Genomic DNA, 25,249 nt, shown 5'->3' on the forward strand with positions numbered 1-25,249 from the left:
TTTAAGGCCATTCACCATCATCGACGTGATAACGGCGAAAAATAAAGATTTGTTGTGAATTCCTCTGGAAAAGTGTATTCTTGGTTTTATTAACAAAGATTAACAAAGATCTCAAAAAGGGATAATATGAGCAATTTTTCAATTAACCGTTTAGGGTTATTTTCATTAATATCAACGATATACGGAATATTTTTTAAAAATAGGGATTTGGAACAATGTTTATAGTTTTGCACGTTTCGTCAAAAACCGATAGGATAGCGAATAAATGTTTGAGAATTGAAACTGTCAACAAAAGCTGTTCAACACTTGCTTAGTTATTCTTCACTTTGCAAATTGTTTGACACGCTTAATCCACGATAAAGCCACTTAAGCAAGACAAAAAGAAGAATATCGTTTCGTTGTGCGATAAAGGTTTATCGCTGCGGCAAATTGCAGAGAAATATGGTGTCGGTCGTACGATAGTTGGGAGAATAAAAAGGATCTACGATATTGCATCAGTTTGTTCAAGAAACGGTAAACCACTACTTATATAGAGCGGCACGTGAAATTGCACATCGTATTCGGTCTGAAAGTTGCAAAACGCCAAAAATCGCTGCTCTAAAAGTCGGAGTAAGTGCTAGTGAATGGACCATTCGTCGCTCTGTAAAGAAAATTGGTTTAAAGGCGGAAGAAAAGAGAAACGTAAACCAGCTCTTTTAAATAAAAATATTAAATTGCGAAAAAATTTTGCTGACACGTACAAAGAATTGACGACAGAAGATTCAAAAGAGCTGTATGGTCCGAGGAAACAAAAATTAACAGTTTCGAGTCCGACTAGAAGTCCTGGTACTGAACTTTTCTTCGAAAATAATGATCAAACAAATGGTATAAAACAAATTATGAAGTTTGAGGGTGAACCAATTAGGTGTTGGTCCCTTAATTCGAATCGAAGCTTTAACGTGCAAAGAACATTATTTAAATATTTTGCAAAATAATTTACCTTTTCTTGTTAATTCTATTGGTTTTGGTAAACACAAAGTAATATTTCAACAAGACGGGGACCCTAGGCATATTGGAAAAGTAGTAAAAACCTGGTTAGAAAATCAAAAGCTTTCTGTAATAAAGTGGCCGGCCAAAGTCCGGGTATGAATCTGATCGAGAATTTGTGGTCCATTGTGAAAAGAACTGGCAACGTATGATAATCCAACCTTTGGGGTTCATGAATTGTGGAAGAGGAACACAACAGAAATGGTACAATATCGGACCAGAAATTATTAAAAATGTAATAGACACTATGCCACTTAGATTCGAAGCAATACGAAAAAATGAAGGAGAGTGGACAAAATATTAATTTAGAAACCTTAATTTGACAAAATCTATATTTTTGTAAAATATTCCGTACATCCGACGAATTAAAAAATTACCCGTACTATCGCCTTTTATACAAAATTAGAGGAGTGTGTTTACGCATTTGCTCGTCACTGTACGTACGTACTCCGTTCAACGACAGAAGTCAGTAGACGTAAACAAAACACTCACGTGCTAGGCACGTGATCGAGGCAAGTAGCTCCAATTATTGACCGACCGTGAATTGGTGAGGAATTAGAAGGATCTCGATGTCACGAAGTATCTCTTTTGCCAATAAAGCCGAGTAGACTCTTTTTCAGAAGCATTCGCAACAAATTTTTATTTTTTACTTATTATTGCGTTCGTGACCTGAATAACCGTGTGTCCGTGGTATTTGCATTCGTTTTGAGAAGGGCTGCAGTCGTAGGTGTTCAAAATATAAACTTGTGACTTGCAAAACTCACGAACATTTGACAAAAATCTTAAAAATTGAAAGAGTTATCTAGGTGGCACGCTTTTAGTCACTCATCTTGTATATGCATTATACGAAAAAGTTTTGTAATCTTGATAAATATCAACAACATTTCAAGTCCCCGTGCTAACAAAAAGATTAGAGCGAAAGTGACGATAAAAGGCCTAAATAAAAAATAAAAAAAAGTATTTTGAAATGTTTATAGTGTCAGAAAAGGAACTTGGAAGGTTTGAAGCACGAACGATATAATTCAATGTAGTAAAATAGGAGTAGAATCCATAAATAATTTAAAAAATATTATATTTACATTGTATGGTATTTTTTTATAATCGTTCTTATATTATTGGTTTTGAAATATTGAATAGTAATTGCGAAAAGAGACACGAGTTCTATTATGCGAAAATTCTCTTATCCAAACAGTTATGTCCCGTCATTATTTCGGATGCTGGAGGTTCCACTGCATTTGATTATTTTGTCATTGCGTTATTATTTATATTTATATATTATTTATATTATTAATATTTATAAGTATAAACGAAACTGTATACATTATAATTTATGTTAGTAACGATATAGAAAATGAGATTATTTTGGTGCACTCTCCGCTTCAGTTAATGATATGTACACTAAGAAAGTCAACAAGTAGCGTTTTCAGTGAAGTGTTTGTTTAGATAAAGCGAGAGCGCTTCGTATTATCTATATCAAACATTCCCGATTCTGCTTTGGAACACCAAAACGCATATCGTAAAAAAAACGCATTATATATTATCATCAAATAACGTATTATGATTATTCTTATGAATTCTTTATTTTCATTTAATATATTATTAATATATTTTTAATCGCAAGTTTTCAATGCCACGAAAAGATTTATTAATTGCATCGAAGTTAAGTATTTTCTGGCACCATTCGTTAGATTTACAATTCTATAACCAACAGTTAGCTGCTTTAATGAAATTAAATGACAATTTAATTTTTTCGTTGGACTTTTCTTGCAGAGAAATATTATTTCATTAAGGTTGCTGCTGTATCTCCTCGTGCTTATGCGGTTTCGCAACAGGAATTTTAATATCTCGTTTATTAAAACCTACAATACCACTATGATTTAAATTATATTAAACCGTTCTGTATACCAGTAATGAAATGTATGTGTACATACATAATTAACATGTACACATTTATGTATAATTGCTATATGTAGCATATATCCCAATTATCAGCACATACAACTTGGAAGGATAAAACTTTTGGGTTGACTTTTAAAATGGGGAAATATTGAATTTTATGCTGGAAGAAAGTAAAAAGGTGAATACTTTTTGTTGAAAAACTATTAGTTTCGTAGATATTTCAACTAATATTTTGTAAAAACCTATCGTGTGAAAGACAGGGAAAGCAAACGCAAGAGTCGAGCTTCGATCAGAATAAAAATGTTCCTTTCGTCCCATTCACCTGTAGACACGTTTCACTGACCCTGAATAAAAAATTTATTCGTCCGTAGAAATCAATGTTTATACATATTTCAACACAGATTTCGATACCATTTTTCAACATAAAAGTTGTGTGTATTAAATTTTTCAATTATAAATTTTCGAGCAACAATTTCGGAAAGTGTTTCAAAATAAAACATAGATTTCTCATAAGTTACATCACACAGCATAGCAATATTATTTTAACACATAATAAACAGTTAAAGATTCTATCAAAGTGACGAAACATTTGTCTGTATTTATATTTCATATGTTCATATCGCCGATCGGCATTGATAGTGGGACAATTGAAAAAATGTAATGTTTAAAGAGGAGGCTTTTTCAAATTTACAAAGAAACCTTCGTGAGTCATTACAAGATATTATACGAACACAAGAAGACACGTGCCATTTGCAACGTCATAAAACACCTGACAATGAGAAATGTTGTTATAAAACTAAAGCCAGGTCGACAAGTAATAACTTTGCTCTTTGACGGAAAACCGATGCAATTGCAAATGTACCATTTTACACGATAAAGATGGAAACACAATGTATGATAAAAGTAAATCGGAAATTATTCAAGTTGCGTCGCTATCGATGCCATTGTATGTAATACTCGGTTAAAGAAAATATTCATCAAACACATATACGGTAGAGCGTAATAAGGAAAGTTTACTATTTGAATTTGACGTTGTAGAAGAAAATTTGTTCACATGGATCGTTTTTTAAGAAGTTATTTGGACGATGGTGTTAATATTGAGAAAAATGCATTCGGCAAGAAGCTTGAAAGTTGTTTTCAGCCGCAAGAGCGAACACGCATAATTACTGGCTCGTCTTACTTGCCACACGAGTTGGCTTTACGGTCTCGCTAAAGGAGGAAACGAACGCGAAGGAAAAACAGAGAAGCATCCGAGGGAAGAACGGGTTATTAAAACGTTTTGAAAGTCTCTCTCGGTAGCAGCTTGGTTCGTTGAAACAATAGCCACGCTAGCTGCCGATTGTCACAGACTTTGCGAATCTGCTCTCCCCCTCGGATCTCGTTCGCTCGAATTCTGAATCACCGTGGTGTCACAGATCCTGAATGGCAGCCGTAGAGGCGACGACTCGATGCTGCAGGAAGCTCATTAGGCATCGCTTCGGGCATTTTCTGGCCCTTGCCTCCTAGACTTCGTCAATTTTTACCCTACCCTTCCGCGTCTACCCCCAACCTCGGCCCCACTTCGAGAAAACCTCTGCCTGTACATATGTAAATATCCAGTACATAGAGTCTATGGGCTTGGAGAATAGGTATCAGCGTTCGATCCGCGCGGACAATTTCCCTTAAATGTTTAATTAACCTTATCAGAATCGCTAAGGAATCAGACGCTGACACTTCTCTAATTGACTATGTCGACAACCATTTTCTGCCGACTTTTTAGAACTTCTATAGAGAATGAAATCCCATTTTATCTATGATAGAATGTAATTATCCTTACGGAGGAATTTCATGATCGGCGATTACCGACTGCGAGAGAATAAGACGATAAAACTTACAGGGGTACATCTCCAATCTGCAAAAATTATGACACTTTGGGGATATGTAGGCAATAACTGCAACAAATCGGCAATACCTGTTTAATTAAATATTTTAAAAGCTTTCCGAAAAGAGAAACGTGCTTTCTCTCAACAAAACTAACGTTTAAACACGATAAAATTAATAAGTATTCGTATGTTAGAAGAAAATATCTGTAATGAAAAGGAAATTGATAATTAAGTTACATTCAGTTTTTGAAAGAAAGTTTTACAAGACGATATTAAATGTTTGATATAGAATTAATAACAATAAGAAAGAATTTCAAGTCTTTTTTTGTATCATGATAACAAATTCCCGATTAACACGAGTAATTCAATGTTTATTGTAGAACAAATTAAGAGTGTAAGTTTCATTTGTTTGATAACGTGAATTTTATAGCGTAAAATTGTTGATAACATACGTCATTCTTTTCTATGGTATAAAAATTGAGATGTGGGAAAGATTGCAAAAGGCAAAACATACGCATGTAAGAGTCGGGGATTAGTACGCAACGCACACCGGTCACAAAGTGAATTTTCCGTGTTACAGAAAATTACAGCGGCATTCTTATTGTGGCAGCAAGCGTGTTCCAGTGAGTTCAAATGCAAATACGAGACTGGCATCTCAACTTGGTCGTTCCGTCCGCATGTCGCGAACTGGAAGTTTGATAAGCGAGACTACGTTGATTGGAGACCAGCTGGGGTTCAAACGACACGTTCCGTATGGGTTCTGCAAAGGTCTCGCAGTTATTCCAATGAAATATAACTCCAAATTAGGACAGACCGATAGAACATTTGAAATCGCCAGTCTTGTAATATAGATTTTGTTATGATATGTACCAGTGTATGTGTAGGTATATATATTGTCACTCGAAAAAGTCCATATATATATATATTTTTGTAAAGATGTAATTTAATTATGAAATTAATTATAGAAAAGGTAATATTTTACAATCTAGCCCCTTCGTCCGTATAATTTAGTCCTTATCTCAGGATCTTTTTAAACCTCGATATATTGAAAAGAGCTACATGGAAAGGTGAGATATGATTTAAAAACGTGTCGCAAACAACTCAAAGTACTTTTAATTCGATATTAAAGCTAAACCTAAAATTATCTATATACAAACGCAAATCAAGTGACTGAAAGTAAATAGTAGACAGTGAAGAAAGGAGTTTAATTTAATGTTTATTAGTAATAAATTTAAATAACAAAGAATAAATAGAAAAATGGAACTTGGTAGTGATCTGGCTCGCTATCAGTCTCTTTAAAGAGAGAAAACTTGTTAGACACTCTTTACACTGACAATTTATCGGTGTAAAGAGATATATCAGTGCTGATTCTTGTTTTCATGTTAACACTTTACTGGCCGCTAGCGGTTCAACAACATACGCACGTTCGACCGACAGCTCAGGCGCAGATTCTCCCTGGCGCCGGCTCTGTTTCGGTTTAGTCTCTCCAATACCACTCTTTTCGTTCATCGCAAACAGTAAGTTTTTCAAATTCGTATAAAATTGTGGGAGCTTACAAAGCAACGCAACTGACGCAACTGAGCAAGGTACCTTAGTACTAAAAAACAAATTACTGCTCAAATAATGGAAAAGATTGTCGGCGATAAAAAACCGATTAATCGGCTATCGGTCGGTAAAGTATTAACCAAATTGCCAAATAAAAATGACGAAATCGAACATGAGTTTTAGCTTGGCTTTATGTTAAATTTTAATACAAAATGAAAGATACCTTCAATTGTGTGCAACATTTCTTAAAATGATATTGTACTTTTTGAAATATCGATACCAGCACTTGCTTGGACGGTAAACAAATTTCTAAACAAAAATGGCAAATTCAACGTGAGGTTTGGTTTTAACATAAAATGAAAAGTACGTAGAATTGTTTACGACATTTTTTCAAAGTTATATTGAATTTTGAAAAATATCGGATAAGAACAAGCTAAATTTTGAACGACAATAAGTAACGTTCAATGATCTGTTATTGGTCGATGTATATACGCCTGCCTAAATAAAAATGAAAAAATTTTACTTGGAACATTCTTTTGCATAACGAGTAGCTTCGAAGATAAGTGTGTGTATAGCTTGAAATGGGCCTGTTTATGTTCTCCAATAGAAATATGTACATGCATGATAAATCTAAATCATAAGAGACTCTTACATGCCAAAATTGCCTACTAAAAACCTACTAAGTGGGGATTTCTATATGGTTGATGTTCGCGATACTGCTACTTTGATTCCATGAATGTGTATGGATATTTATATACAGGGTATGACCGATTAACAGGTACAAGAGGGCACGAGGCGATTCCTTATGAAAATAAGTCGAAAGCGCGGAATAAAGTTTTTCTCAAGACGCTTTGTTTCCGAGAAATATAAACGTGAAAATTTATCATACGCGTGTACTAGGTCGGTTCTTAACTAAACATGTTCGAACTTTATTTCCTTGCAAATGAAGCCCAAAACGGACAAATTTTATTCTACACTTTCGACTTGTCTTTGCACGTAGAACAACATCCTGCCGATTATTTAGCCATGTTCAAGTATACTTGATAAATTTTCAAACTCGATTTTCTCGAAAACTACCTTAAATGGAAAAATTTTATTGCAGATTTTTATGCGGAGTATTTATTGCGATTCTTAAAAAACGCGCACGACCTTGAAGAAGACATTAAACGTTTCTGCCGCCTGATTCATCTGTTGACATAATTTAAATTACATAAAAAGTATTTCTTATATCATCGAAAACAACGAAAATATTTAGCTAGCCTGTTTTAAAACGCCTTCTATACATAGATAGATGATAGTTTTGTATATATATTTTACGGACTTGTATTAAACTTTACGCGTGTAGGTACTCATTCCAAGATAATGTCGGTATTCCCTAACGAGTAATAATATACAGCATGTCCCAAACTTAAACGAGCAAGCCGCGAGGGCTTTGCCTACAGACAAAAGCAGAAAAAAATGTTATACCGAGTTTGTCCATAAATGCTTCCTACAGACTAAGAAACAAATATCGTATGCATGAAATGGATAATAATGCGGTTATTGAAACTCGGCAAAATTTTGAAAAGCTGAGTAGTGCTATTAATTTCATTGGTGCTCGATATTAGGTTTGTGCCCAAGTGCAAGGACAGTACTTTGAAATAACGAATTAAAAACACTAGATAATTGCGTTTCATGGTACTATCATGTATCACGATTATTAACGACACGGAGTTGTTACCACGCGATAAAGACCATGTAACTATGCTACGACACAATAATACAGTCAGTTACTGCTATAATGGAAAATGCGTCGTTAGCTATTTCATGCACACGATATTTATTTATAACACTGTTGTTACGCCACGAGGCTTAGCACAGGCTGTATTTCTAACCGTTGCTCGCGGTCCTACAGTGTCGCAGGCAGATCGTCTTATCTGCCCGACGGAACATATACAATGTATTGACGAGCGCATAGTTGTCACCAAGCAGCGAGATCTAGAAACGTCGATTTTGGTCCGTTACTTTTTCCACACAAGAAGGCGGCATACGTGATCATAGGCGCGAACGGTGGCGTGACCCGAGCATAGTCCCAGGGAGACAAAGAAATGATCGAAAGGCAATCAGTCCCCTCTGACGAGACAAACGTGATACATCGAGAGGTCTGACGATTAAAATTAAAAACGCATAGTCTAACGGGTTCATTGCGAGATATCGTAAAGTCGGGTCAACTTTCTGTAATATATTTACTATATTCATTGTTAAACAGTCTGTGGCGTGTTCATCATATTATTGTCAAATATACTATTTTATGTTAACCTATTAATACAGTGTTACATTCATTGAACCACCTCTGTTATCTTAATCGAAACAGGGGAACGACTATTTCGCCGCGTCGATTAACGGAATCGTAGCGAGAATTTACGCCTCTCACTGACGCGTTTTCCTCGCGACCGCGTCTCTCCGCGAACGGTCGTACCAACTGTAACAAAGCGTTTATTGACAAATTTAATATCTTTCTCCATAACCTCCATAAATTTGCGATACCCTTCCTTTGTATTTGTGTGCGTTATTCAAAAATATTTCGCTATTAGACACTTTTTTACTGTATTAGACTTTTACAAACAATGTAATTCTTTCCCTGCTTACAACGAGTTGTAAGAACCGTCGACTACAAAATACTTAAGATGGTTAACAATCAAACTATGTATGTACACTTTAACAAAATAAGTTTCCATAAATGAGCTTTACATATTTACAAGAAGATCATATTTAAAATCTGCAAATTTAACGATATTATGTGGAAAACGATATATCGATGTAAAAACTATAAAAACAAGCTTTACGTTCTAAGAATGCAAAATGATGTCGTAAAGCTATCAAATAGTACGTAGCTGGGTAATGGACTTACACCCGCGTCCATAAATCACCGAGTAATTACTCATTTTGACCAAAATCGTTATTAGAACAATACAACGCGAATACAATTTTCCGGCTTGATTTCATTGTTTAATTTTGTGATATATGGGTGATTCTACAGAAATGGGAACTTTTTGTAGCACTCACTCTTTAACACTGTTAAAAACGTTAAATTGTATTACGTTTGAAGATAATGAGGAAGATAGTAAACATAACTTTATAGGCAAGTTACGAAGAACCATCAGTTTAATTTATTTCTATTTAAAAATCACCTGTTGTACATGATGTATGTAATATATTATACATGATATAATTAGCATTTACGTCTTATGTACAAAATGCACTCTACGACTTGTGCTCGGTGAATGAATTTGAACTTGTTTTCTAATTTTCCCTTTTTATATATATTTTTACTATTTTATTATTTTATATATTGTACATTTATTTCCACCTTAATCGACATCTTATTGACAAAAACATACACAATCTTTGTCACCATTTTTACGTGTCAATCCCCTGCCTATGAAATTTTCCAAAAAAGTGATATCTACTTAGCTCTTGCATTTTATAACAAGCGACCACTTATGATTAGCTAAAATTGTAGATTCGTTGACAATCTCTTGCAGCCAATCATCCTTCCAATGCCCCATTTCGCAATGTATTCCAAGTTTATTATTGTTACCAAGTTTCATTTGATGTAACATGGATATAACATTGACATTCAACTTTTTTTTAAATACCAGAATTTTGAACGTTTAGCATCAAAATTCTCAGTCCATAGGTCTCACTTAATCTGTCAGACGGTATGACAGGGGACTGAGACGAGTATCCAAGGACCTGATAAATCTGTGTGTCGATTATACTTATATTATATAGATGTCTAAAGAATGAGTAATAAAGTGTATGATCAATTACTTTTTAAATTTAATTATTTTTGTTTCCACTTTCTAGTTTAATTGACAACTATCAAGACTGGCAGTTAGTTTACGATCTAGGCGATTACAGATTGCTACTGATGTTTGATGTTGGATGCGATAATCTGGTGGGAATGAAATGAATTCTTTGTGATAAAAGGTATGCAGATTGTTTGTTTCTTCGAGTAAGAAGTTTCGAATCCGATTGATCATACGAGATTTTTATTAAAATCTCAGTTTCCTGCAGATAAGTATTAAAGGAATACACATATAGTTATTTATTGATATGCCCACCTTGTAGCAATACCAACATGTGCTCTGCCAAACCCGAAGTTTGTTACTAAATTAAATAAAAAAATGTGTGGATAAAATTACTGCTAAATAATTCCCACTTCAGTAGGATCACCCACATAACCAATATCAGTTTGCGATAATATCCGAATGTAAACATATGGATGCATAGCTTAAGGTAACATTTGCACGCACGACGTCAAAACAAACTTTATAATTAAGCTAAATTTGTAGTTTCCAAAATTGAAAAGGGACGATGGGGAATAATTTCTTACGATTGAATAAAGTAAAGGAGATTTTTTGAGGATATAATTTCTCGCTTTCAATCGCAACGGAAGCTCGGTTCTTCGAAGGACGATGAATTCTGAAACGAATGATGAATCGCGCCCGACGAGAAGGACTCCGACAATAACTGAAAAACGGATGAATAAGAATGCACTCGAGTCGAGTGGCCAACTGGTCGCTGAAGGGAAAAGAAATCCTGCTAACGAACATCCTGCCATGAGATGCGCGATAGTAATTCCTGACTGAGAGTTCCGTCGCTCCGGAAAACCCGTTTTCAGGATGACGGCAGAGGGAGAAAACCGCATCTCCTTCGAAACGTCTCCTCCGATTGCTACGGATTTCATTCCATTTTTAGCTTGGCTTAACGAAAACTTTACTCCTCCGCTTTATTACTCGGCAGAGTTATAATAATTGGATGAAATTCCTCGCCATAGCTCGTCTTCGCTGACAGATTATAGATTCAGTGAAATGTCCCTTCAGAACATAGCTTTCATCGTACAAATAAAAACCGATCTTACACAACCGAAAAGAAACGATGTAAACGTTTCTATTCGATAACTTTAATTTCCCCATTCTTTTTATATTCGATGCAAGAGTTGCGCTTTATTCGAATATTTATACAAGTTGTTTAAATAAATTTGTGCTTTAAACGAATATTTCGTTCGAATAATAGTTATGTAGCGGCACATGAGTACAGGAGAATTCAAATCATGTTGTTGTTTTGCTTCGGAGTATCAAGATCGTCAGGACACATGTAATGTAATAATAAACAAACTTCGGGCAAAACAATGTCGCCGCTACCTGCAACCGTCGAACAAAGACGAATTTGGATTTTCCGACTTGGCCCGACCAGTACAAATAAACGGACGCAACCGAAAAGTTCAGTATCGACGAGTTATCAAGAGTTATCTATCGAGTTATCAACGAATTATCAGCGATCTAATTAACGAGTCATTAGCCATCTTATTTTACGGCTTATACACTGTCTTAGCGAATCCGTTAGTAGGATCATCTCAGCGAATATTGTCTGTATATTAATTTGTTTATATCATCTAAAATATACTCGACGGTTTCAACAACGAACTATCTCGTCATCAAACCTCACCGACCAACCATCCTCTACACGTAAACCTCTACAGTTACATATATTATTTCTAACATATTGTTCTATTTATTCCTGAATAACTTGTATATCTACTTGTGTTTCTATTTAACTTTATTCAGGTAACTGTTTAAAGGCTATTCTAGTAGTTTTATTTACTGCCTTGCGTACGTTTGGCTACTTTTACAACGCAACGATGCTATTAATCTTTTCAGAATTTAAAAAACAATTCTCTCCTGTGAGATATATTTGTCTCCTTGTACTAAATTGACAAGTTCAGAATACATTTATTGCGACGAATAGATCGAATTCATGACAAGTATGTTTCCTGTTTCTATTCCATTAAAATGAATTACTGGATACTTTCACGTTTCATTTCTGTACAGGGTGCATAAACAGTAAATGTAAAAATCACTATGGTCAACTTGTACACCTTTGGACCAGTGAACATCTGTAAGAAAAGAAATTTGATTGTGAAATTTAAGGCCAAATTTTTATTACGTCGTATTGTAATCATCGTAAGAGCAAAAAGTCTCAAACGAATTTCATTAACTCTCATAGATATACATCGGAGAATCGCTTTGGCGGTGGATTTTGCACATGAAAACAATAAAAAAATTCATTTAAATATACACTCTGGTTGACCTAGTTTTCGAGATACAGCGAGTTTCTTCTTGAGCAAACTGTATTGCATTCGGACACAAGACGAGTCTGGAGACTTTTTGTCACTGACTGTTTTACTCTCTTCATTCTTCTAGATGCTGTTCGTTGGATATCGAGTTCTGTTCGTCAATAGGTAGATAGAATTATTCCAATATAAACTTATTCCAATAAACTCATAAACCAGGTGAAATAGGGCATATGTTTGTATCAATTTTTGTATTTGTGTCATATTCATCATGCAGGTACATATACCGGCATTCATCCGATTTTAATCTATAAATTACGAATTACCCGTTATATAAAGAATGGTTCAGATACGAATTGAATAACTTCGACTGGCTGATAATCCGATGTGATTAGTTTTCTTGTAAATGGAAGCGACATACGTTTTCTTAAATCGAAATCATATAATTTTCAATGCACTAATCGATGCGCCTTGACATTCTCTACAAAAAATTATTATTCTTATTCGTGTCTATCGTGTAAAATACAAGAAAACAGATACAAAAGTCATACGTTTTCCCCCTGCATTTGCTACGACAGTTTTCACAAAATAAAAGTTAAAGTATCTGCTAGGCTAATGGCTTTTCAACCTAAAGATCAATTGGTGTATTAAAAGCTATATGATTTTGATTTAAGAAAACGTATACCATCTTTATATGAGAGGTACGTCATGTGCAAGTAATTTACTAATAAATCGCATTTGTAGATTTTCAGATCAAACTCGGACACCCTGTATATCAGTTTCATAATATCCAAATAATGATTTAAGACTTTGCGCGTTGAAAGATTTAAACAAGACGTTCTCAATAGTTCCCGATAGTATTCAAATTGGACAGGTATGTTGGTTAATTTATGTAAATGTGGAATATGTTCAGATGAAAAGTAATCTTTCACAATTTCAGGGCTATAAATCGCAATACTGCTCTGCTGAAAAATGAGGTGAACGCCTGCAATATGTGTCGCATGCCTCCTACTTTGTTCTTGTGTTAAATCACGGTAAATGACGCCATTTATTCGACTTTGAACGAATACAATGCCAGTATTTCCATTCTATCCAATATCTGTCCCAATCACGATATTCGCGCTACTCATTTCACACTGCGCTTTCTTCAATTCCTTTTTTGGTACGTGGTACAAATCCTCTGAATCATCGACATGGAATTCTTTTTCGTTTGCAAGTACTTCTAACTCTTTGCCATCTTCTCTTCGATTATACATATAGTTTTGCAAAGTTTAATTCTCTTTGTCCTATAGTTGATGAAAGCTTGAGGTACAGTCTTATCGGTTTCGAATAATATTACGCGACGAATGTTTTTGAAATTAGTTTCAACTTCGTCTTTGCGAGAATTTGGTGTGATGCGAGACACAAGTTCGATGCCTGATGTTTGATGATGAAGATTTGATGTTTCGACCATTGCTCTTCTTTGTACCATGATTACTCGCATCTTACTCTTTGTATACATCGTAATTTCGAAAACTAGTAAATTTTGTTTCTTGAACTCTGAAATAATTTGAATTTTTCCTTCTCGTACCTCGTTTTTTTGCGAATATCTGCCTTGGTTCTAATAACAAGACTACTTGCGCGTCATCTCAATTTAACCTCTCAATCCAAACAGATTGTAAAGCCATCTATAATCTATTATTTGTCAATCATCCTCACTGCTACAAACAATAATCACACCCCCACTAACAAAAACCTTAACGTACATAGAGTGGGTCGTGCAAAAAAGCTTTGCTTCAAAGACACGCCCTCTAGAACAGAGAGACAGGAAAGTAAACAAACTACAAAAGATCGTCTACTGAGCATACAACTAAGCCATTTTCAAACCCAAAGTCTATTCCCACACGGATCTTCACATCAGACGACATACTCCTAGGATTCATTAAAAACAGAATCAAACATACGAACATACAAAATACGAACTGTCAAGAAACACCACTATATACTCCACTTAGGACAAGCACAATGGCAGCAAAAACTTCACACTCTCAACTTTGCAGGTAACTCACTGTGCAAGGTATACAAAGCCCTACGAAGCAAATCTTCGACAATCCCTGCTTCGAAAACCGTAGCAGAATCTGCTTTTCCGAACGAAGAAAAGGTAGAACTCGTAACACACGCCTTATTCAATATTCACAATTCCACAAACTACATAATTTCACTTTGGGAAATTCTCTCTCCAAATTCACATCCATAACACCGTGTTCGCAACAACATCAAATGTACAAAGCCAGCCACAACCACTTTACAAAAATTCTAAGACCATTAATCGACCCTGCCAACTCAACAACTCCTAACGGAACACCATGTAATATACGAGAAATTTGGATTTAAAACAAGTCAGTCGACAATATGACAAGTACTCAGATTCACCGAACACTTCGCATTCGAAGTTAATGAAAGCAGATCCACAGTTTATCCAAGTTCTTAACTACCTCACGAGAAGCTAATCATAAACATCGATAGGACGGTGGAATTTTACTTAACGCGTTCATGTGGTGTTTTTTAAAGATTTCCTATTTGGCAATACGAGGTAACAGCGTCCCGTAGGAATTTTAATCGAATGACCGTATTGTACTTTCCTGTTTGGCTGTGTGGGCCTATCGTACTCATTTCGACATATGTTTCATATTGCACTTTCATGTTTGAAAGATTTATAAAGTATATGGCGCTTATTTCAATCTACGTTTGTTTCACTTCAATAATAAATGTAACATAAAACGACGGTCTGTTGATAACGAGGAGCATTCTTCCATTCTTAGTACGGGACAAATGGGGCCAGTAGGATTTTTTGCTAAATTGTGTTTGTTTCGACCACTCGCGGAGAGATGCGATCGCGAGGATCGCACGCCAACGGGAGTCGTAAATTCCCGTTACGATTAGATAATCGACGCCACGAAATGATCGATCCCCTATTTCGGTTAGAATAATAGAGGTAGTTTAATTGAATAAGGCACTGATATAACAAGTTATAAATCACAGTTTATTCCAACAATTTTGTAAAGAAGATAGTTACGCTGATGCGTATGTATAAGATAAATAAGTGACTGATCTACGGGTGTAAACCCGGTCAAAAGGATGTTGACTGTTTGCAAAATGGAAAATCAGTGAAGTTCGGTGATGATGCTGTGGCGAAGGAAAGCTAAGGATGGCTGTGTCTAGCGCACGGGACCATCGGATTTGTTGATGACGATTTCGGTTAAGAGAGTGAGGGAAATAGGCTTCGTTGTTAATTGGTTATTTGCTATGGTGGTGGGTGAGGAAGGATGCTAACCGCTCTCGAGATAAAGTTGCTAGTGGGAGGCCTTATACGCGAGGAAAGGCAACTTTTCCGTGTCAACCCGTGGTGGACAATAAACTTCAGGAAGCAATTCAGCGAAAGAATATCTGTTCGGTCTGAAAGACCTTGACTAGGAAGTTCCTGAGATTTATGGAAGGTACTTGAGACTATTGAGGGTACGCAGTAAGGATCTGAAGACCGCGGTGTGTAGTCTGGTTTAGGTAGAGTGTCGCCCGACGTAACAGTGTTACTTTATTCTGCAAAGACTCGATTAGTGTTTATTTCGTTGAGAAACGCGGCAAAATGACGGAAACATCGGCTTCGGAAATAGGGTAGGTTCGATGAAAAAGGCACCGTACACGAGGAAGATTCATAATGGCACTTACATATTCCATATAGCAGTAAACGTGTTAACAGATACTAACAGACCAACCTGGTGGCATACGCTGCACCAAGAAATAGGTTGGAAAAATAGTGAAATACGTCAGAATTATAAATAGGAACGATTAGAATCTTATATCCATTAAGTGGAAAAGGCAGCTCATTATCGACGAGCCATAAGATCTACCTCTATAAAACATGGTTATTGATATACAAGGTGCAGTCCTAGGTTCCAGCGGAAAAAACGATTATTCGAACTGCACAAAAAGACACAAAGTAGATTTTTATCCCTTTGCCATACCATTTAACTCGGAAGAATCTGGGCCCAAACGTTGCGCCCGAATGAATGGTCGGGAAAGGAGCCGAAGTGGCGGAGACAAAGTGTCTAAACTTGAACCATGAGATCGTGCGACTGAGTGCGTCGATAGCTGCGCCCGTGTTTAGGAAAAAGGCACTATTCAATACATTTACATCGGGCCCGAGATTAATACCACAAATGGGACTCGTGATGTTCACGTTTGACATGAAATTAGACCACGAGCCTGACTCGTGATATTCAAGTTTGGCTCAAAATTTTCATCACGACTCAGACGCGTAAAAGTATGACAAGGGGTTAGGAATCATCATGCACGTAAATGAATCTCAGCTGAAAGATTTTCAACAAACCACACTACGATCAGTAATCAAAAAAATATTCGATTGCACGAAGTTCTACTCAAAAAAGAAAAGAAACATCTGAAAACTTCCTAAAGTTCTAATTTTATGTCTGCAGGTATTTGAAACGTCTTCCTGCACAACTCGTAACAAATTTAAGAATTCAATTTGTCGATAAAATCGATCCACTTTTAGCGACATTAAGCGTGTACGGCAAAACTGCTGTTTAGAGAACCGATCTTCGGTGACCTCAATTTCGACATATGTTGTCGAAACATATGTTTCGACATATGTTTCCAAAATGTTTTAACTGTCGATTGTTTGTTAGAACGTTATTAGCGCTTTGTACGGAGTACAAGGGAGATACAAATACTTGGTGCGCGATTGTTTTGTTGCATATGGGTTAGAGTTCGGGTTAGGTCCCGTTAGCCAGGTAAAGCAATGAACAAACTAACCCAAACTGAACGAAAATCAAAACAGAATGGTAAATGTGGAAATATTTGTATACAACGCGTATATACTACGCCCAGCGTGTTGACTCCTTAAATGTGTACCCAGTGTCGAAAAAGTACATTTTACTTACATAAGCCGTTTTGTTAGTCGTTTGTCTTTGTAATAGACAACGAACGACGACTAAAAGCTTCTGAAAGTCATTCGGGATGGTGCTCTTCATAGCACGCGCAAAGATTAACCTCTTAACCTACAATATGTTGATGCAGTTAGTGAGAAACGTGGTACGTCAATGTTATTGATTTATTATTTACTTCAAGATAATAAATCTTTCTTGTCCAATGATCAATTGGTTGTAATTATTTATCAAACATCTTGCAAAATAAAATTAGTTATATCTTGCACGTGCATTTATATATCAAAAAGCATGTGCAATTTGCACAACTTTAAGCACCTAGTCAAACCGTGAAATAGCTCGACCGACCATGTTTTTTGTTGCTTATTGACTATTATTGTTTATGGCACGCGCTATTGGAACTTACATCGTAAGGCAAGGGGTTAAGGTCGTTGGAAATCATTGGGTGACCGAAACTGCAGCTTTACGTACGTACTACTCTGTATACCATAGTGAGTACTATTAAGATGCTGTAACCGCCTCAGACACCGCGCTAAACACTCTTCGGGGAAACGTCAAAGAGCAAACAATAAGTAGAAAATTCGGAAGGAACGCCGAGGCGTGTCGTTTGCGGGTTTAATTCGTAATAAAGAAGCTGCTCCAGCAAAATCTCCATTGATGTCTTGTTGTATGCACGGTACATTTCCTATTTTAATACTATGTGTAAACGTACATGTGTTTGCATACTTGCTTCTATAGAATTTCTGTTAACCACAGACGTAATTACGAACGAAGACGTAAATAAAATTCGTGTAAGGTTAAATTTAAAGAACCGCGATAATACGGTGAGAAATGCCTGGTTGAACGTGAAAAACAAAGCACCGAAGAGAGCACGAGGTAAACTTTTGCTTCGTGGGACAATAGAAGAAAAAGAGAAATTAGACTCAAGCGCAAATGACATAGATGAAGTCATTGCAATATTACATGGAATACCAGGATGCAACGTTTATGATAAGTCCGGCGTAACAGAGCGATTTGATAAAACGCACAATAATCGAGCACGTTCTTCCAGACGTTACTTTGTAAAATCTGTCAAATGATAACTAAGAAATGAATAGGCAACATGCAATCAGTGATAGCTGTAGCGAAGATGTACCGCTTTATTTCGAGCTATTCACAAGTGTGAAAGCAGAGCTTAGATGATTCGAAGCCTAGAGGAAATGTCATTTAACTGGCAAGAAAATTTTGGATCCATAGGTTTAATTTCTTTAATTTCGTAAAGCAGTGATTTACAAATAAATTGTATTCATTTTAATTCATCTTACCTTAAATGTTAAATCAAATTGTGTGCTAATCGCTTGTTATGTGAAAATTTTTATTATGTCATTTTAGAATCACTCTAAGTTGTCTGAAAGGTTTTCAGGCTTGGACGAGCAGGTTATGAATTAGTCTGTAAATGGTCTGGATTTAGAATAGGAGAGTGTGCAAAATCTACAAAAATGTGTCTGCCAGATAAGATTTGTATTTATTATAACAGTTTCAAATATAGTACTATCGGAAATTTTAACATTATACTGAATAAATTGCAAGTTACATTACATATTCATTGTTAGCATTCAATTTTCATTACATTATTCTAAATTAAATGAAGTGGACGTTTCTAGACAAATATTCAAACGTCGAATGAAATATATTGCCGCCTGCAGGTACTTTATTTCAAATCCGGAATGTTTTATAATTATTAAATGCTCTTGTTAAAATTTCTTTATTAAATATCCTTATTAAAATAATTTTCAATATCAGTATATATATTAAAATTGCTGAATTGAGATTTGTTATATGTCTTGAATAAAAAGTTTGTTTTGCGAATAAGAAAATGAGGACTATAAAACAGCAAAGCTAGACCTATTAAATAAATGAAATGTCATAAAGACATACACATCGACAAAGACAAAAACATACATTCAAATCACCCTGTAACGTAAAATAAAATGATAATAATAAAATTTCCATTTAATAAATTATATTAACATTTTAAAATCTCTGTAAATATCCCATACTAAATATTGAAGTTTCGTCCATGAAATTAAATAACTTTTATATAAAATACTTTTTCACGTGTACAAAAGTTAGGAAAATAATAGCGTATACGGTACAGTTAAATCGAACACACTATATATCTAGATTAATAAAACGTCATATAGTCTACGTTAATGAATAACTCCTTTTACTTTAGTTGCTATAAGTTAATGAGGTCAAGTAGGCCAAAAATTTAATATGAACTTGTGTCTGAAAATGATTTATCAAAAAGTTATAGCGTCCGAAAATTTGTATCAATTCTTTTGATAATTAGAACAAATATTCGAAATTTCTTCTTGCAGTAATAGTAGTAAACGCATTTTGGATACATTCCTAACGAGTGATAGAGATATTGATGCTTTAGGATGTATCAACAATAACTGTCAATGAGAATTCTCAATTTCTTGTTACCTACTTAATTCCACTAAAACGTAGTATAAATTTGGACCTTTTCGAGCACCCTGTATAGTTTTTCTCAATTTATTCTCATCTTCTCTTCAAATATTATATCTCTGTCAGCGTTTCAAAGCAAATACAACGTTCATACACTGTATAACCTTTGCGTGTGTATTTCAGAATGTCTCATAACCTCAACAGTCCAAACCCATTATCGTTACACATATGTACATGCATATACGATTTTGCAGCCGTAGGCTTCTTGGTTATGTGCCTATTTGCAGCTACGCTTCATTATTTTTTACATGTACCGATGCGTGTACGTTTGAACAAATTAAAAATACAGTAAAAGTAAGCGAGGAAAGAATTATACATGCGTTTAAGAAATGTGTAAGAGATACACACACACAAAAGTACGATGTATCCAAGTTGCATTTATTTAGAATGTTCTGAATATCTTCGTTATTGTGGATGAAAGAAGTTGCATTTTCAACTCTTAATGAAACTTTGTTGTATGTGTAGAACTTCCATCGTCGATACAGAAGATGTATTACAAATTTATTCAATTCGTTGATTTGTAAATACTTGATAATAAACATTATCGAATTGCTTTGACGATAGGAACGATATAATATGCGAATTTATCATAATGTAATTACAATATAAATGGAGGTTTCTCATTTACCTTTAGAAATGAGAAACAATAAGAATACATTGTCTAATTCTTTATCATGTGGTATGCATTGGATCATAAGAAAATGGACATTAATACAATTAACGTTGATAAACGTTCTACATCTTTGATAATATTTCATTACTAATTTTACTTGTACATATGGCTCATTTGCTGCGACAACGATATAACTCAAAAACCACAATCTTAGGGAAAACAAGTTTGAATGTTCTAAGCTGTTACACTTTCGTGGTAATGCAACATGCTCTGGCGCGATGAAATTTTAAAACACGCTTATAGAACCCCACCAGTAAAAAGTACAGGGAACAACTGTTTTTTCGGTACCAATAACCAAATAACTGTGAATTTTGAGCTCTGTTATTATTGCAGCGAATGTGCGATACGTACCAATGAAAATACAACGAGTTATAAATGTAATATATAGAAAATAGATAAATAAAGAGAAGCGAGGAGGAAAGAAGGAAAGCAAACGTATACGGGAAAAGAAAGGAAAGCTCGGATCTTATCAGCATGGGATAAGCTGAGTCCTAGCTCTAATTTTAGATTCCTACGTAAAGGTAAGTAGAACTGAACGCCCCAATGCTTTTGATGGCCTTGTTAAGCGGTGGATTGACTTTCTCCAACTAGTTGTCCAACTCTCAATGAGATACAGTCTTTTGAACTAATTCCGTGGCGGTATGGCAGTACTCGGGAATACGGTATAAGTGAAAACAATTAACGTTAAAAGCAGGATTTTTCTATCTTTAGCGGATAGTTGAAGATTTTGTAAATGGAAAATTTTGTAAATTAAATGACTCGTGTCAAGAATTTCTAATAAAGCTTCGAACTAAAATTCAGAGGAATTCTTTATATGGAGTTTCTGTTTTGAAAGAAATTATATTCACAAGTCTGTTTCTTTGATATTTTTTTTTTGTATTTGGTAATATTTACAATCAATTCTCGCATTGAGAACTTTCAGTAATTTTTTCTGGCGTGGCGCAGTGACATGGCTAAATATTTATAATAAGTTAATACTTAGTATAATTTATAAGTAAGTGTTGTAAATAAGTAAATATTACTTAATATGAATGTCTAATTAAATCTAGCGTTTAGGTCTAACGGGTAGTGTTTCTTTGATATCAGCAATAATAATTACATATAATAATTATTCATTGTAAGACAAAGATATTTCGAAATTCGCATTTTCTGATGTTATTAGGTTTTCTGTAGGTGGGCGCCTAAAGCTCATAGAATTATATATCTTTTAATACACTGGTCGACGTAGATCGAGATTCTGTATAAAAAATTATTAACCTACTTGCGTAACCTAACTAACTTTTATATTGTAAAACTCATCGTATGAAAGAAAAGGGAAATAAACACAAAAAAGGTGTCCTACGTCTTCCCTCGTATTTCATACGACAGGTTCTACAAAATAAAAGTTGAAATATCTACTAAACTAATGGTTTTCCAATATTAGTAGGTTAATAATCCCATTTAAAACAACATCGATGTCTCTGAGATCTCGAAAGATACGACGTGGTGAAAATTGTTTGTTTGCCGTAATATTTGCTTTCTTCAAAGCGAACAATTTGTTCTTTTAGCATTTTTATTATTAAAGGCATCGGAGATATCGCCCTGTAACAGTGTTAGTGGGACACCCCGTCTACTTATTTTCATATTAAGATAGCTTAACTCGAACGCGACAAGAATTATTTACAAAGTTACGGGAAATTTAAAGAAAAAGCCGCTTCTTAATTAGTTTGGAAAGAATTACTTTCGTTATAGTTTAACATACGATGGTACCTATATTTAAATACAGTGTTAAGAAGAGATTAGTTAAAGCACGGGACATAATAAAAAGTCGACAGAAAGGTAACAATAACGATTTCAAATGCTAAAATATAAACTATTGTGATTTCATAGGAATAAACAAGTTTGATTCGGAGTAGATAGTAATCGAGAAATTGAGAAACGTAACTGTACATGTACTTATGCTTCACTCTCCAGTACACCTGTGTTGGTTGTGTTACAAAATGGTGTATCATGCTATTATGTCTTGGTTTTCCGTATTAGTCAATTCAATTACGGAATATCACGTAAATAGCCTGTTCGTTGAGTGGGTTTGCCATATTCCACGATTAATCAACTCGTTCAGTCGATGCGGTTACATGTCGGATAACATTCAATCGATTCAAATAATTCTCTTTGATGTTGCTGACATACGAGGTGATATTCGCCGAGTGAATTATACCACAGTCGAGTGAATTAAATTGTAAGTGTTATGTCCGTTTATACCGATGCATTGATTGTCGATAAGCGATACATATCGAAACTGGAACAACTGATTTCACCAGAGTCTATCGGTCTTCACTTATGATCCTACAGATACTATATTTTAATAACACAGTTCTCTAATCGTCTATTTCTGACACGTTTTTCATTCCCTCTTTGGAGCAATCATAGTTCCTAATGCTGCTGTCACACGTTTACCTTTTTCTACATTTCATAGTCATTTATTTCTGTAAATGCATCGCTGAATCTGTTTTATTTGAAACTTAATTTATCACAATTATTAGTATATAGTAATATACTTAGTTATTTCAAGTAAAATAGGTTATCTAACAGAGATATTAGGATATATACTATTTAAAAATATTAGGTTGTCCGAAAAGTTTCTTTCGTTTTATGAGAAAGTTTCTTTCGTTGTTTTATATTATTTTGTCGAATTACGTACGGTCCATTTCGTTCTGTTGAGATCAACACCGCGACATTTCACAAACTTGGTTTCACGTTTGTATGAAGGTGCACTGTTCTACAAAACACGTTTGCGAAAGAAAGATACTTTTCGAACAACCTAATATTTATAATGAATTTTAATCAGCGCGTTATATGGCTACTTTACAAACCACATCATGTGTATGGTATTTTACGTACAGCCTTACGACCGCGTCATGGAAAATATAGAAATCAATTTCTTTAAATAATATTTAATAAATTATACATAAGCATTTGAGCTGATTGCATTTCATAAAGTATTGAAATTCAAGTGGAGATTTTCAAGCCACTAATACCTACGAAGCGCACCTACTACAATAAAAACTACAACTAAAATGGGAAATGTTTCATTGCTTCGTTCGGTATACGATTTATTTACTAACCTGTACACTTTCATTAAAAGGGGAAGCGTAGACCGCCGGCAGCTTTTCTGTAAGTAAATTAAACGTGCGTAAATAATAACATATTCAATATCAGATATAACATAGGAAAACTTGAAAATATTTATATTTTACCAGCACAAGTATTCAGCATGTAAACCTATATAAAAATTAAATATACTTATTTGTACAAGACCTAAAGTAACAGTTATGTGTACTCGACATTTGCTTCGATTTAGAGCTTCGCGGCCAACTCAAGTTCGCCTTTTTTATAAAGCGTTGAATTCGTCTTTCCATCGGCTAGCAGAAAAAGGTACACTATTTTTGAAAAAACTCTGGTGTTCGACCGTTCGCGAAGAAACGCGATCGCGAGGTAGCGCGTCAACGTGAGTCGTAGATTCCCATTACGATTATACAATCGACGCCACGAAACGATCGATCCCCTATTTCGTTTAGGATGATAGAGGTGGTTGAATTGATTACAACACTGAGTTAACAGGTTACAATGTGCAAACGCACGTTTCCCCACTTTTTACCTGATGGAGTAATAACCATAAGGAACGTCTCGTCTTGATTATATTTTATAACGGCACAGTTTCTTAGGATTATTGCGGTCCGACTAATTATATTTGCACAGCTAGTGTCGCTTTGACCCAGGGATGGATTCCGGGTTACGCACAGAGACACCGGTCGTAACATCTTTTCGCCGTTGAGAGTGTTGTCCGGACTCGTCTGGATCGGCTTGACAAAGTAGAGGGACCAACCGTTTGACGTCACGACCCAAGATACTCGTTGCCGTCTGCACATTAGCTGTCCGGATGATTCCATCTGCTCCTTCATCTTAATGACGCAGCACAAGGACTAATGTATTGATGGAATGTTATCTTCTCAGAGTATTACGATAGCGCCTTCCGAAATTCCATGACTGCCTTTGCTCCACTCGTTACAGCTGGTCAACTCGGTTAAGTATTCCCGGTACCAACGGCTCCAGAAATGCTGTTTGAATCGATTGATGAGCTGCCAGTATGATAACCGGCTTGGTGCAGTCGCTCTGAAATCTCGTTTCCGGAAACTCGTTAGTGTATCGCCAATTAGGAAGTGGCCGGGAGTGAGTACAAGGAGATTATTGGGATTTGAAGATATTGGAGTCAGTTAACAAAAGTTTAGAATACCTTCGATCTCAACGATGAGGATATTAAGGTGTTCGAAGGTTAGTAGTTCCTTGCCGACGACGCGTGTGAGGTGGCGTTTGAACGATTTCACCACGGCTTCCCATAAGCCATCAAAGTATAGTGAATGAGGGGACTAAAATCCCTTCCTCCTTGCCGGATTTAAAGCGGTACTCGAGATTCCAACCCGGCACAATCATTCGATAATACATTAGGTTAGTCTCTACATAAACGTAACCTAAACCTCTGTATCTACTTCACGTAGCTCTTCTTCTTCTTTTCACTTTTTCACTCCGCACCTTCATGTTCCTCTCCTTGAGCTGACTTAATCAATCTAGTACAGAATGTGATGAAACTCTGCCATAATTGATCCTCAGCTGCCATCCTTACGACAATATCGTTGTC

General features: G+C 35.4%; 1 protein-coding gene across 2 annotated transcripts in view; it reads right to left on the reverse strand.

Annotated features, from left to right (window-relative positions):
- The window catches only part of LOC117207541 (lachesin-like), a 548,209-nt gene that overhangs the window by 255,584 nt on the left and 267,376 nt on the right, over positions 1 to 25,249 (reverse strand). For both annotated transcript variants that reach the window (XM_033447848.1, XM_033447850.1), the window contains one exon: positions 23,679 to 23,725. The gene's annotated coding sequence lies outside the window, so the exon portion shown is untranslated. The remainder of the gene's footprint in view (positions 1 to 23,678; positions 23,726 to 25,249) is intronic.

This window comes from Bombus bifarius, unplaced genomic scaffold (genome assembly GCF_011952205.1).
Source record: "Bombus bifarius isolate JDL3187 unplaced genomic scaffold, Bbif_JDL3187 scf7180000008037, whole genome shotgun sequence".
In the NCBI taxonomy this organism is placed as follows: Eukaryota; Metazoa; Arthropoda; class Insecta; order Hymenoptera; family Apidae; genus Bombus; species Bombus bifarius.